Here is a 14,136-nt window from a genome sequence, read left to right as displayed (position 1 = left end):
GGCGGCGGGTGCGATGCGGCGGCGGCGGGGTGAGGTGAGAGGAGGGGGTGCTATATATATAGGAGGGGGGTCTGGCGACTTGGGGGAGGGGCAAGCCGGGCGGGGGCGGCTCCCGTGTCCGCCATGGACATGGCGCGGCGGCGGGGCGTCGTGCAAGGAGAGGAGACGACGGGCGTGGGTCGGCGGCCTGGCTCGGCTGGGCTCGGCCCAGTCGGGCGCAGCGCAATTTTTTTTAAACGTTCCGCGGAAAGTAATTCATAGAAAAATAAATAAAAGTCCAAAAAAGATAAAACAAAATTTCCCCGTCTATTAGAAAATCTAGAATAGGGTGAACATTTTTTTGACACAAAATAAATTTTGAAAACATGCAATATTTTTTTAATGGAAATAAAATTGCAAATAAAATCCAATAAATGATTTTAACAATTTTCCTCCAGTATTTCAATTGTTTTGGAGAAGTCATATTTTCTCCTCTCGTTTATTTTTTAAAATGAAATATTTTTCCGGAGAGAAAATAATTAAAACCAAAATCCTCGTTTTATAATTTGATGAAAATCAAATATGAAAAATTCGAGAAAATCCCCCACTCTCTCCGAGGGTCCTTGAGTTGCTTAGGATTTATCGAGGATTTGTTAAAATGCAATAAAATATGATATGCAATGATGATCTATGTATAACATACCAAATTGAAAATTTGGGATGTTACAAACAGATAAAGCAAAAGAAACAATGTTGCACTCTTCAATTAACCTGTCAGGTTTATTAATAGCCCGCCTAACTCTGTCACGTGCAAGATTCCAACTGGGTGGAATAATAGGCTGATTTGGAGTGGGAGTGACATGTTCATCATCAACGACGGGATCATCATGTGCATCAACAATTTCCTTACCAGATGTATCACCTAAATCAATAACATGCTCCACCTGAACAGTAGGCTCCTGAACAATAGGCTGTTGTTCACTCTCAACGGGAACATTAGTAGATGACACATCATGTAACATAGCAGATTCATTAAAGATAACATTTCTGCTAATAACCACCTTCTGGGTTTCAGGATTCCACAATTTAAAACCTTTAACACCAAACTTATAACCAAGAAAGATGCACTTAACAGCCCTAGGCTCCAATTTTCCATTATCAACATGAGCATAAGCAGTGCAACCAAAAACTCTCAACTGTGAATAATCAGCAGGTGAACCAGACCATACCTCAATTGGAGTTTTCTTATTAAGAGCAATAGACGGTGAACGGTTAATGAGATAACAAGCAGTGGAAGCTGCCTCGGCCCAAAAACGCCTATGCAAACCTGCATTGGACAACATGCAACGGGCTCTGGAAATAATGGTCCTATTCATACGCTCAGCAACACCGTTTTGTTGAGGAGTATAAGGAACGGTGTAGTGTCTGACAATGCCTTCAGACTTGCAATAATTCTTAAATTGCTTAGAACAGAATTCCATACCATTATCAGTGCGAAGTATTTTTACCTTCTTTTCAGTTTGTCTCTCAATCATAATCTTCCACTCCTTAAATGCTGAGAATGCTTCAAGAAATAAGGCGAAACTTTTCTCGAATAATCATCAATAATAGTCAGCATGTAACTTGCACCACCTAGTGACTTCTTGCGAGATGGTCCCCATAAATCAGAATGCACACAATCAAGAATACCTTCAGTTGTATGGGTCGAAGTATTGAACTTCACCCTCTTGTGCTTTGCCGAAGATACAATGCTCACAAAATTTCAATTTACCAGGTTCATATCCATCAAGAAGACCTCTCTTATTTAACTCTGCTAAACCAAGTTCATTCATATGTCCAAGACCCATATGCCAAAGGTTAGCAGCATCACAATCAGAATTCTTTGAAATAACTTGAGTAGCGTTACCTGAAACGGTAGAACCTTGAAGGTAATAAAGACCATTGGTCGAACTCAAATCACCTTTCATCACAGTAAGGGAACCTTTGGTGACTTTCAAAACACTATCTCCACCTGAATACTTGTATCCCTTTGCATCAAGGGAACTCGTAGAAATAAGATTTCTCTTCATCTTCGGAATATACCGAACATCTGTCAAAGTTCTGATTATGCCATCAAACATCTTGATTCGAATAGAACCTATGCCTTCAATCTTGCATGGTGAATTATCAAAACCCAAAAGGAACCAGCAGAAGTAGTGGAATCAAAAGTATTAAACCAATCTCTATGTGGACACATATGAAAAGTGCATGCAGTATCAAGTACCCACTCATCATTGGTCTCAGCACATCCAGCAATAACAACAAGAGCATCATCAAAACTATCATCACGAGCAACATTAGCAGAATTTTCACCTTGTTTGTTACCTTTCCTCTTTTCCTTGTTCTGCAACTTGAAACACTCTGAGATGTCATGCCCGTCTCTCTTGCAATATTTGCAATATTTCTTGTCTCTGGATTGCGACCGGCCCCTGTGGCCGTTCTTACTTTTGCCTCTGTTTCCATTATTGGAGTTCTTCTCCTTTGTCCTGCCACGAACAGATAATCCCCCGGCTTGGGATGAACTCAAACCATCATGAGGCACCATTAATTTCATCTTCTCCTTAGAGTTCAAAGCTTCATAAACTTCATTAAGCGTGAGAGTATCACGACTGTATAATATGGTGTCTCTAAAATTGGTATAAGAACTTGGCAGTGAACAAAGTGACATTAAAGCAGTATCTTCCTCTTTATACTTAACCTCCATTGCAGCTAGATCAGATATGATCTCTTTAAATTCTGAAATATGATTCAAAACATTACCTCCCTCGAGTAACCTGTGCAGGAATAATTTTTGCTTCAGATGCATCTTACTGGTGAGATCTTTAGTCATGCAAATCCCTTCCAGCTTTAACCATAGAGCGGCGGCAGTTTTCTCGCTCAAAACTTCCTGCAAAATATTATTATGCAAATGGAGTTGAATTTGTGACAAAGCCTTACAATCAATTCTTTTCTCCTCATCAGTCCAGTCCTGAATTCTATTCTTCCCAAAACTATCCAGTGCTTCATCATAGTCGGACTGTGCCAACAACGCCCGCATCTTGACTTGCCATAGGGTAAACCTTGTGTCACGGTCCAGCAGCGGAAGATCATACTTCATGGATGCCATTAATAGATAAATCTGTGCACAAAGTAGTACAAGTCGAAAAAAAATCTTGACAGAATTTAAATTACGCGGAGCAAAGAACTAGGAACAGTTGCACCTGGTAGCTGGGGTAATCGAAGACCAAAAGCTTGATCTGTAGCTTGACATGACAAATAGTACTAGTAGTCAAATCACGTAGTGGATCGAATGCGAATTAAACTACTGCTTTGCTTCTGGCCGGCGAGCAATAGTACCACTAGCTTTTGCTTTGGTTGATGACGTGGAGCGCATGAAGTCGATCGAATCTACGGCAGCGTCAACTCGCCGGATGACTCGGTACTTTTAGCATGTACGTAGATCAGCAGCCTCGGGTGCTAGCGACGACCGGCCAAATCGACTTCCTGTTCGGTTACGGGCGCGCGCACAAGGAAAATCCTGTCGGTCTCGGTCGTGGAAATTGATCCGACGGATCGACGAATCGTCAGAGACGCGTGCGGCGGCGCACACGATGTAACCCTAATATCTCGTCTCAAAAAACTCGTATCTACAACTTGGCTCTGTATACCATTTGTTAGATAATAACGAGAAATAAACGAGACAAAGAGACACGGATTTTTATGTGAAAACCTTTGCGGGAGAAAATCACGGACGCACGAAGGCGCAATCACTATGAGGAGGAGTATTACAAGCACGAGACGACAGACCGTCTGAGGTGCGACTACATGGGGTATATAAGAGGGCAATACATGAGAGTCCTTGGAGGACAAGTAAATGAGTTGTACTCGTATGCGTCGACGTCAACGCAAAGACCCACACCGGTTGTACTACGTGTAGTCCAACACAGTATAATTTGGATCACAATTTAACAGGCTCACAGCCATGGCATATCGGTGCTTATACTCTCCACCACCAACTGCGCCGGTCAGGCCTGTAGTGATGATGGACCGTCCTTTTTCACTAGTTTGTGCAAACTCACGGCAATGCATTATAGTCGACCGATGGGTCGCTTTTGAACAAGGCCACAGACTCGTAGCTGGGCCTTTAACTTAAAATGAATATTCCCACTGTTTATGGTTCTATTTGCTATCCCAAAGACTCTGAGCTAGCTAACCCATGTGACTTGAAGCAGACGCAAGACTAGCTAGTCAGGCCCACTGATTTGCGGCCAAAAATGGGCGGCAGTGTTCTAGAATTCGTTTCAACTTTCGGCCCGGGGTGTTGAGCTAGAGGATTTACTGCAAGTGTAGAATACAAAGCCTTGAGCCTATCTCTATTGACCGCAAGAACGCAGAAATGTTGTTACAGAACATAACATTTCCAAGCTTCGGGCACCAAGCAGAAAGACGGGTGCCGATATGGGTCACATGACATGATCACAAATAAATTCTTAGTGGTTGCCATCATGTTTCAAACGGCCAATATACATGTCATTTTTAAAATTTGAAAGAATAGAGTTCAAGCTTACAGAGTGCATTATTACACGTGGTTGTCGGATCGCCAAAGTCATTTACACCTAAATCAATGGAGTATTTCCAATCGAAAGATTCGGGCACCCATAGTGCCATCACGGACCCTTCCACGAGATTTGGTGTCTATGTGTGTAGTTCTAGTTCTTTGACGAGGGTGGGAGTTGGGGGAGGAGGTTGATGCTGGTGGTGATGGCGGCCAAGGAGATCATTTCCCACCTTGGAGTCTTACCAGGAATTTCCAAATTAATCGCTTACTTCTCATTCCAAAGGGCGGCATGTTTAATGGTGGAGGCCAACTTTTGGGTCGACGTCAGTGTCAAAAGAGTGCTGGTACTTCTTAGCAAGCTATATCTGAAGGAAATATGCCCTAGAGGCAATAATAAAGTTATTATTTATTTCCTTATATCATGATAAATGTTTATTATTCATGCTAGAATTGTATTAACCGGAAACATGATACATGTGTGAATACATAGACAAACAGAGTGTCACTAGTATGCCTCTACTTGACTAGCTCGTTAATTACAGATGGTTATGTTTCCTAGCCATAGACAAAGAGTTGTCATTTGATTAACAGGATCACATCATTAGGAGAATGATGTGATTGACTTGACCCATTCCGTTAGCTTAGCACTTGATCGTTTAGTATGTTGCTATTGCTTTTTTCATGACTTATACATGTTCCTATGACTATGAGATTATGCAACTCCCGTTTACCGGAGGAACACTTTGTGTGCTACCAAACGTCACAACGTAACTGGGTGATTATAAAGGTGCTCTACAGGTGTCTCCGAAGTACTTGTTGGGTTGGCGTATTTCGAGATTAGGATTTGTCACTCCGATTGTCGGAGAGGTATCTCTGGGCCCACTCGGTAATGCACATCACTTAAGCCTTGCAAGCATTGCAACTAATGAGTTAGTTGCGGGATGATGTATTACGGAACGAGTAAAGAGACTTGCCGGTAACGAGATTGAACTAGGTATTGAGATACCAATGATCGAATCTCGGGCAAGTAACGCCGATGACAAATGGAACAACGTATGTTGTTATGCGGTTTGACCGATAAAGATCTTCGTAGAATATGTGGGAGCCAATATGAGCATCCAGGTTCCGCTATTGGTTATTGACCGGAGACGTGTCTCGGTCATGTCTACATAGTCTCGAACCCGTAGGGTCCGCATGCTTAAAGTTCGATGACGGTTATATTATGAGTTTATGTGTTTTGATGTACCGAAGGTAGTTCGGAGTCCCGGATGTGATCACGGACATGACGAGGAGTCTCGAAATGGTCGAGACATGAAGATTGATATATTGGATGACTATATTCGGACACCGGAATGGTTCCGGGGGTTATCGGATATATACCGGAGTACCGGGGGGTTACCGGAACCCCCCCGGAGATTATTGGGCCTCATGGGCCCAAGTGGTGGAAGAGGAGAGGCGGCCAAGGGGCAGCCGCGCCCCCAAGTCCGAATTGGACAAGGAGGGGGGCCCCCCCTTTCCTTTCCCCCTCTCTCTCCTTCCCTCTCCTCTCCTACTCCAACATGGAAGGGGGGGAGTCCTACTCCCGGTGGGAGTAGGACTCCTCATGGGGCGCGCCAAGGGTGGCCGCCCCCCTCCCCCTCCTCCACTCCTTTATATACGGGGAGGGAGGCACGCCCTTGAGACACAACAATTAATCCCTTGGATCTCTTAGCCGTGTGCGGTGCCCCCCTCCACCATAATCCACCTCGTTCATATCGTAGCGGTGCTTAGGCGAAGCCCTGCGACGATAGAACATCATCATCGTCACCACGCCGTCGTGCTGACGGAACTCTCCCTCAAAGCTCGGCTGGATCGGAGTTCGAGGGACGTCATCGAGTTGAATGTGTGCTGAACTCGAAGGTGCCGTGCGTTCGGTACTTGATCGGTCGGATCGTGAAGGCGTACGACTACATCAACCGTGTTGTGCTAACGCTTCCGCTTTCGGTCTACGAGGGTACGTGGACACACTCTCCCCTCTCGTTGCTATGCATCACCATGATCTTGCGTGTGCGTAGGAATTTTTTTGAAATTACTACGTTCCCCAACAGTGGCATCCGAGCCAGGTTTTATGCGTTGATGTTATATGCACGAGTAGAACACAAGTGAGTTGTGGGTGATACAAGTCATACTGCTTACCAGCATGTCACACTTTTTTTCGGCGGTATTGTTGGATGAAGCGGCCCGGACCGACATTACGCGTACGCTTACGCGAGACTGGTTCTACCGACGTGCTTTGCACACAGGTGGCTGGCGGGTGTCAGTTTCTCCAACTTTAGTTGAACCGAGTGTGGTTACGCCCGGTCCTTGAGAAGGTTAAAACAACACTAACTTGCCGAACTATCGTTGTGGTTTTGATGCGTAGGTAAGAACGGTTCTTGCTCAGCCCGTAGCAGCCACGTAAAACTTGCAACAACAAAGTAGAGGACGTCTAACTTGTTTTTGCAGGGCATGTTGTGATGTGATATGGTCAAGGCATAATGCTATATTTTATTGTATGAGATGATCATGTTTTGTAACCGAGTTATCGGCAACTGGCAGGAGCCATATGGTTGTCGCTTTATTGTATGCAATGCAATCACCCTGTAATTGCTTTACTTTATCACTAAGCGGTAGCGATAGTCGTAGAAGCAATAGTTGGCGAGACGACAACGATGCTACGATGGAGATCAAGGTGTCGCGCCGGTGACGATGGTGATCATGACGGTGCTTCGGAGATGGAGATCACAAGCACAAGATGATGATGGCCATATCATATCACTTATATTGATTGCATGTGATGTTTATCTTTTATGCATCTTATCTTGGTTTGATTGACGGTAGCATTATAAGATGATCTCTCACTAAATTTCAAGATAAAAGTGTTCTCCCTGAGTATGCACCGTTGCCAAAGTTCGTCGTGCCCAGACACCACGTGATGATCGGGTGTGATAAGCTCTACGTCCATCTACAACGGGTGCAAGCGAGTTTTGCACACGCAGAATACTCAGGTTAAACTTGACGAGCCTAGCATATGCAGATATGGCCTCGGAACACTGAGACCGAAAGGTCGAGCGTGAATCATATAGTAGATATGATCAACATAGTGATGTTCACCATTGAAAACTACTCCATTTCACGTGATGATCGGTTATGGTTTAGTTGATTTGGATCACGTGATCACTTAGATGATTAGAGGGATGTCTATCTAAGTGGGAGTTCTTAAGTAATATGATTAATTGAACTTAAATTTATCATGAACTTAGTACCTGCTAGTATTTTGCATGTCTATGTTTGTTGTAGATAGTTGGCTCGTGCTATTGTTCCGTTGAATTTTAATGCGTTCCTTGAGAAAGCAAAGTTGAAAGATGATGGTACCAATTACACGGACTGCGTCCGTAACTTGAGGATTATCCTCATTGCTGCACAGAAGAATTACGTCCTGGAAGCACCGCTAGGTGCCAAACCTGTTGCAGGAGCAACACCAGATGTTATGAACGTCTGGCAGAGCAAAGCTGATGACTACTCGATAGTTCAGTGTGCCATGCTTTACGACTTAGAACCGGGTCTTCAACGACGTTTTGAACGTCATGGAGCATATGAGATGTTCCAGGAGTTGAAGTTAACATTTCAAGCAAATGCCCGGATTGAGAGATATGAAGTCTCCAATAAGTCCTACAGCTGCAAGATGGAGGAGAATAGTTCTGTCAGTGAGCATATACTCAGAATGTCTGGGTATAACAATCACTTGATTCAACTGGGAGTTAATCTTCTGGATGATAGCATCATTGACAGAATTCTTCAATCACTGCCACCAAGCTACAAGAGCTTCGTGATGAACTATAACATGCAAGGGATGGATAAGACGATTCCCGAGCTCTTCGCAATGCTAAAGGCTGCGGAGGTAGAAATCAAGAAGGAGCATCAAGTGTTGATGGTCAATAAGACCACCAGTTTCAAGAAAAAGGGCAAAGGGAAGAAGAAGGGGAACTTCAAGAAGAATAGCAAACAAGTTGCTGCTCAGGTGAAGAAACCCAAGTCTGGACCTAAGCCTGAGACTGAGTGCTTCTACTGCAAGCAGACTGGTCACTGGAAGCGGAACTGCCCCAAGTATTTGGCGGATAAGAAGGATGGCAAGGTGAACAAAGGTATATGTGATATACATGTTATTGATGTGTACCTTACCAGAGCTCGCAGTAGCACCTGGGTATTTGATACAGGTTCTGTTGCTAATATTTGCAACTCGAAACAGGGACTACGGATTAAGCGGACACTGGCTAAGGACGAGGTGACGATGCGCATGGGAAACGGTTCCAAAGTCGATGTGATCGCCGTCGGCACGCTACCTCTACATCTACCTTCGGGATTAGTATTAGACCTAAATAATTGTTATTTGGTGCCAACGTTGAGCATGAACATTATATCTGGATCTTGTTTGATGCGAGACGGTTATTCATTTAAATTTGAGAATAATGGTTGTTCTATTTATATGAGTAATATCTTTTATGGTCATGCACCCTTGAGGAATGGTCTATTTTTGATGAATCTCGATAGTAGTGATACACATATTCATAATGTTGAAGCCAAAAGATGCAAAGTTGATAATGATAATGCAACTTATTTGTGGCACTGCCGTTTGGGTCATATTGGTGTAAAGCGCATGAAGAAACTCCATACTGATGGACTTTTGGAATCACTTGGTACTTGCGAACCATGCCTCATGGGCAAGATGACTAAAACGCCATTCTCCGGAACTATGGAACGAGCAACTGATTTGTTAGAGATCATACATACTGATGTTTGTGGTCCAATGAATGTTGAGGCTCGCGGCGGGTATCGTTATTTTCTCACCTTCACAGATGATTTAAGCAGATATGGGTATATCTACTTAATGAAACATAAGTCTAAAACATTTGAAAAGTTCAAAGAATTTCAGAGTGAAGTTGAAAATCATCGTAACAAGAAAATAAAGTTTCTGCGATCTAATCATGGAGGAGAATATTTGAGTTACGAGTTTGGTCTACATTTGAAACAATGCGGGATAGTTTCGCAACTCACGCCACCCGAAACACCACAGCGTAATGGTGTGTCCGAACGTCGTAATCGTACTTTACTAGATATGGTGCGATCTATGATGTCTCTTACTGATTTACCGCTATCGTTTTGGGGTTATGCTTTAGAGACGGCCGCATTCACGTTAAATAGGGCACCATCAAAATCCGTTGAGACGACGCCTTATGAACTGTGGTTTGGCAAGAAACCAAAGTTGTCGTTTCTTAAAGTTTGGGGTTGCGATGCTTATGTGAAAAAGCTTCAACCTGATAAGCTCGAACCCAAATCGGAGAAATGTGTCTTCATAGGATACCCAAAGGAAACTGTTGGGTACACCTTCTATCACAGATCCGAAGGCAAGACGTTCGTTGATAAGAATGGATCCTTTTAGAGAAGGAGTTTCTCTCGAAATAAGTGAGTGGGCGGAAAGTAGAACTTGATGAGGTAACAGTACCTGCTCCCTTATTGGAAAATAGTTCATCACAGAAACCGGTTCCTGTGATGTCTACACCAATTAGTGAGGAAGTTAATGATGATGATCATGAAACTTCAGATCAAGTTGTTACTGAACCTCGCAGGTCAACCAGAGTAAGATCCGCTCCAGAGTGGTACGGTAATCCTGTTCTGGAGGTTATGTTACTAGACCATGACGAACCTACGAACTATGAAGAAGCGATGGTGAGCCCAGATTCCGCAAAATGGCTTGAGGCCATGAAATCTGAGATGGGATCCATGTATGAGAACAAAGTATGGACTTTGGTTGCTTGCCCGATGATCGGCGAGCTCCAGCGATCCATTTATGGACTGGTGCAAGCCTCTCGGAGTTGGAATAAATGTTTTGATAGTGTGATCAAAGCATATGGTTTTATACAGACTTTTGGAGAAGCCTGTATTTACAAGAAAGTGAGTGGGAGCTCTGTAGCATTTCTGATATTATATGTGGATGACATATTGTTGATTGGAAATGATATAGAATTTTTGGATAGCATAAAAGGATATTTGAATAAGAGTTTTTCAATGAAGGACCTCGGTGAAGCTGCTTATATATTGGGCATCAAGATCTATAGAGATAGATCGAGACGCTTAATTGGACTTTCACAAAGCACATACCTTGACAAAGTTTTGAAGAAGTTCAAAATGGATCAGCAAAGAAAGGGTTCTTGCCTGTGTTACAAGGTGTGAAGTTGAGTAAGACTCAATGCCCGACCACTGCAGAAGATAGAGAGAAAATGAAAGACGTTCCCTATGCTTCAGCCATAGGCTCTATCATGTATGCTATGCTGTGTACCAGACCTGATGTGTGCCTTGCTATTAGTTTAGCAGGGAGGTACCAAAGTAATCCAGGAGTGGATCACTAGACAGCGGTCAAGAACATCCTGAAATACCTGAAAAGGACTAAGGATATGTTTCTCGTTTATGGAGGTGACAAAGAGCTCATCGTAAATGGTTACGTCGATGCAAGCTTTGACACAGATCCGGATGATTCTAAATCGCAAATCGGATACGTGATTTTATTAAACGGTGGAGCTGTCAGTTGGTGCAGTTCTAAACAATTCGTCGTAGCGGGATCAACATGTGAAGCGGAGTACATAGCTGCTTCGGAAGCAGCAAACGAAGGAGTCAGGATGAAGGAGTTCATATCCGATCTAGGTGTCATACCTAGTGCATCGGGTCCAATGAAAATCTTTTGTGACAATACTGGTGCAATTTCTTTGGCAAAGGAATCCAGATTTCACAAGAGAACCAAGCACATCAAGAGACGCTTCAACTCCATCCGGGATCAAGTCCAGGAGGGAGACATACAGATTTGCAAGATACATACGGATCTTAATGTTGCAGACCCGTTGACTAAGCCTCTTCCACGAGCAAAACATGATCAGAACCAAGGCTCCATGGGTGTTAGAATCATTAGTGTGTAATCTAGATTATTGACTCTAGTGCAAGTGGGAGACTGAAGGAAATATGCCCTAGAGGCAATAATAAAGTTATTATTTATTTCCTTATATCATGATAAATGTTTATTATTCATGCTAGAATTGTATTAACCGGAAACATGATACATGTGTGAATACATAGACAAACAGAGTGTCACTAGTATGCCTCTACTTGACTAGCTCGTTAATCAAAGATGGTTATGTTTCCTAGCCAAAGACAAAGAGTTGTCATTTGATTAACGGGACCACATCATTAGGAGAATGATGTGATTGACTTGACCCATTCCGTTAGCTTATCACTTGATCGTTTAGTATATTTCTATTGCTTTCTTCATGACTTATACAAGTTCCTATGACTGTGAGATTATGCAACTCCCGTTTACTGGAGGAACACTTTGTGTGCTACCATACGTCACAACGTAACCGGGTGATTATAAAGGTGCTCTACAGTTGTCTCCGAAGGTACTTGCTGGGTTGGCGTATTTCGAGATTAGGATTTGTCACTCCGATTGTCGGAGAGGTATCTCTAGGCCCACTCGGTAATGCACATCACTTAAGCCTTGCAAGCATTGCAACTAATGAGTTAGTTGCGGGATGATGTATTACGGAACGAGTAAAGAGACTTGCCGGTAACGAGATTGAACTAGGTATTGAGATACCGACGATCGAATCTCGGGAATGTAACATACCGATGACAAAGGGAACAACGTATGTTGTTATGCGGTTTGACCGATAAAGATCTTCGTAGAATATGTGGGAGCCAATATGAGCATCCAGGTTCCGCTATTGGTTATTGACCGGAGACGTGTCTCGGTCATGTCTACATAGTTCTCGAAACCGTAGGGTCCACACGCTTAAAGTTCGATGACGGTTAAATTATGAGTTTATGTGTTTTGATGTATCGAAGGTTGTACGGAGTCCCGAATGTGATCAGACGAGGAGTCTCGAAATGGCCGAGACATGAAGATTGATATATTGGACGACTATATTCGGACACCGGAATGGTTCCGGGGGTTATCGGATATATACCGGAGTACAGGGGGGTTACCGGAACCCCCCGGAGGTTATTGGGCCTCATGGGCCCAAGTGGTGGAAGAGGAGAGGCGACCAAGGGGCAGCCGCGCGCCCCTCCCCCCCAAGTCCGAATTGGACTAGGAGGGGAGCACCCCCCTTTCCTTTCTCCCTCTCCTCTCCTACTCCAACATGGAAGGGGGGGAGTCCTACTCCCGGTGGGAGTAGGACTCCTCTTGGGGCGCGCCAGCGGTGGCCGGCCCCCTCCCCCTCCTCCACTCCTTTATATACGGGGAGGGAGGCACCCCCTAGAGACACCACAATTGATCCCTTGGATCTCTTAGCCGTGTGCGGTGCCCCCCTCCACCATAATCCACCTCGGTCATATCGTAGCGGTGCTTAGGCGAAGCCTGCGTCGGTAGAACATCATCATCGTCACCACGCCGTCGTGCTGACGGAACTCTCCCTCAAAGCTCGGCTGGATCGGAGTTCGAGGGACGTCATCGAGTTGAACGTGTGCTGAACTCGGAGGTGCTCTGCGTTCGGTACTTGATCGGTCGGATCGTGAAGACGTACGACTACATCAACTGCGTTGTGCTAACGCTTCCGCTTTCGGTCTACGAGGGTATGTGGACACACTCTCCCCTCTCGTTGCTATGCATCACCATGATCTTGCGTGTGCGTAGGAATTTGTTTGAAATTACTACGTTCCCCAACAGCCGACACCTTAGAATAGTGCATAATGACATCCACAATTCCGTACTCGTGCAACATTATCGATGTTCCTACAAAATATTAGCATATGAGAATGGGCCGGAGCTCAACTGATGAGGAACCCAAAGAAAATAGGGAAACTTGACCACCTCAAGTAATCTGGTTGAGACTATTCACTGAATTTATTTCTAAAAAATGCTTTGTATGAATTGGATGAGGGGGAAAGTATATGTTTCACAAAGCACTAGAGACCAAAAAAAGATGGGGTGCATAAGATTACAACTGAACCTATATAAAGCTGCAATTAAACCTTTTGACTTTTGAAAAAAAGGTCGTGGGAAGCAACAAAAACTGAGATGCATTGTGACGCCCGGATAATTAAGCTACAGTAACCCTCTGGAAATGACGCCACATCACCTCGGTTAGTAATGATAATCTCACGTCAGTTCAAAACCGGTTCGAATTGCAATTCAAAATCAAGCAAACAATAAAAGTTTTCAAATATTTAAACTAAAATGTTCGGAGTGAGCCAAATAATGCATAGGTAATTATGGTAAAGAAACCACACTTTTATAAAATGTTTAGATGCTTAAATGTGAATGAAACAGCAACATAACCAAATAATAAATGCCTTTTATTAATTATAAAATGTTAAAGTATTTTATTTAGGGGTTTAAACTTTTGTAACAAAGGTATAATTTGTAATATTGATTTTGGTACAACTTTTATGTTTTTTTATATAAAACTTAAATAAGATGAGACTAAAAGTAAAACAGTAAAAGGAAAATAAATAAATAAATAAAGACAAAACAAAAAAACAAGAAAAAGGGAGCCCCCCCCCCCACTGGGCCAACC

The sequence above is a fragment of the Triticum aestivum genome, chromosome 7D (genome assembly GCF_018294505.1).
Source record: "Triticum aestivum cultivar Chinese Spring chromosome 7D, IWGSC CS RefSeq v2.1, whole genome shotgun sequence".
NCBI lineage: Eukaryota > Viridiplantae > Streptophyta > Magnoliopsida > Poales > Poaceae > Triticum > Triticum aestivum.
Note: the sequence above shows the minus strand (reverse complement) of the source record.